Here is a 1,512-nt window from a genome sequence, read left to right on the forward strand (position 1 = left end):
GGCGGGGAGGGGGTGGGTCGGCTGCGGCCAAAGCGCCGCGTCCCAAGGCGGCTCCTCCTCCTCCTCCTCCTGCCCGGCGGACCCTCAGGGAGCCCCGCAGCTTCCGCCCCGCATATGGACGACCCTCTGGCGCTTCGATGGGAAGCCGGACGTCGCGCTCGCAAAGTTGGTGGCTGCAGCCCCTTTCCCCGAAGGAAGGCGGCCTCTGAGAGGCGTCACTTCCTTTTTCCGGTGTCTGTGCTGGGAGGCGACGTGTCTTTGGAGCAGGAGCTGAAGCGCTCGACGAAGAAAGAAGCCGGTGAGTGGTGGGGGTCCGCGGGGCCGCGGCTGAACCCGAGTGCCGCAGGGGGCGTGCGGAGGGGCTTCCCTGTGCCTCTGAGAGGAACAACCGGCCCCCTCCCCGCCTCGGGGGGGGGTCCGCAAAGCCGGGGCGGGGTCTGGCTCGAGGCTCTCCTTTCTCGCGGCCTGGCCTACCTTGCAGGGTGGTTGTGTGTGTGGATGAAAGTCTGTTTGGGTCCCCCCTGGGGAAGAAAAGTGGGGTATAAATGATGTGAACACACACACACACACACACAGAGTTACTAAGCCAGAAGATTGTGTTTTATAGCCGTCAGGTATGGGCAAGTTCATCTTTGACATCAATCCTCCGAGCGTTGCCAATCCCCAGGTGGGGCCCTGTGATCTCCTGGGCTTGCAACTGACCTCCAGACAACAGATCAGTTCCTCTGGAGAAAATGGCTACCTCGGAAGTCGGGTGGCCAACCTCCAGGTGGTGGCTGGAGATCTCCCCCGCTGTTATAGCTGATCTCCCGGCAGCAGAGATCAGTTCACCTGGAGAAAAATGGCCACTTTGGGAGGTGGACTCAGTGGCACGGAAGTCCCTCCCCAGATCCCCCCCCTCCTCAGGCTCCACTCCCGAAATCTCCAGGTATTTTCCAACCTGGAGCTGGCAACCCTATTTGGAAGGTGGACTCCGTGGCATTATACCCCACCAGAGTCCCTTCCCTCATCAAACCCTGTCCTCCCCAGGCTCCACCCTGCAACACCTTTTGGGCTCCCAGCCCAAAGTTTCGCACCCTCTACATTGGGGATCACCGCTGTTGTTTTTATATAATTTCTCTGGTTTTATGTGTTTAAAGGGATGCATCCTCCTTCCCCAAAATATAATAGTGCCACGCCTTTGTTAAAGGGTTATGGACTCTTCCTAAAAGGAAGGTGATGGGGGGGGGCAGTAGTGGGAGTCTCCCAGTCATAACTGGTGATGAGGGAAGAGGTAGTTTCTTTCTGACATCAGCAAGGGTGAAATTCCTGGCACAACATGCCTTCATGCAAAAATGCCCTGCCATGGAGCACTGCAAACTCAAGGCATCAACTAGCATTAGAGGAGAATGTTGGAAGCCTCTAAAAATAAATGGTAGAGGTTGAGGGTAGAGGAACAGGATCTCTGCAAAGGGAAAGGATACCCTGTTAAACATCTTCATTATGCTGTATGCTAATTTATTGCTATATGTA

At 56.3% G+C, this 1,512-nt stretch overlaps 1 protein-coding gene across 1 annotated transcript in view; it reads left to right on the forward strand.

Moving 5' to 3' along the window:
- The first annotated feature begins 202 nt into the window (after positions 1 to 202).
- SEC61G (Sec61 translocon gamma subunit) overlaps positions 203 to 1,512 on the forward strand; it is a 6,942-nt gene continuing 5,632 nt past the window's right edge. The window contains exon 1 of the mRNA XM_015411249.1: positions 203 to 298. The gene's annotated coding sequence lies outside the window, so the exon portion shown is untranslated. The remainder of the gene's footprint in view (positions 299 to 1,512) is intronic.

Source organism: Gekko japonicus, unplaced genomic scaffold, assembly GCF_001447785.1.
Source record: "Gekko japonicus isolate JY-2015 unplaced genomic scaffold, Gekko_japonicus_V1.1 scaffold1716, whole genome shotgun sequence".
NCBI lineage: Eukaryota > Metazoa > Chordata > Lepidosauria > Squamata > Gekkonidae > Gekko > Gekko japonicus.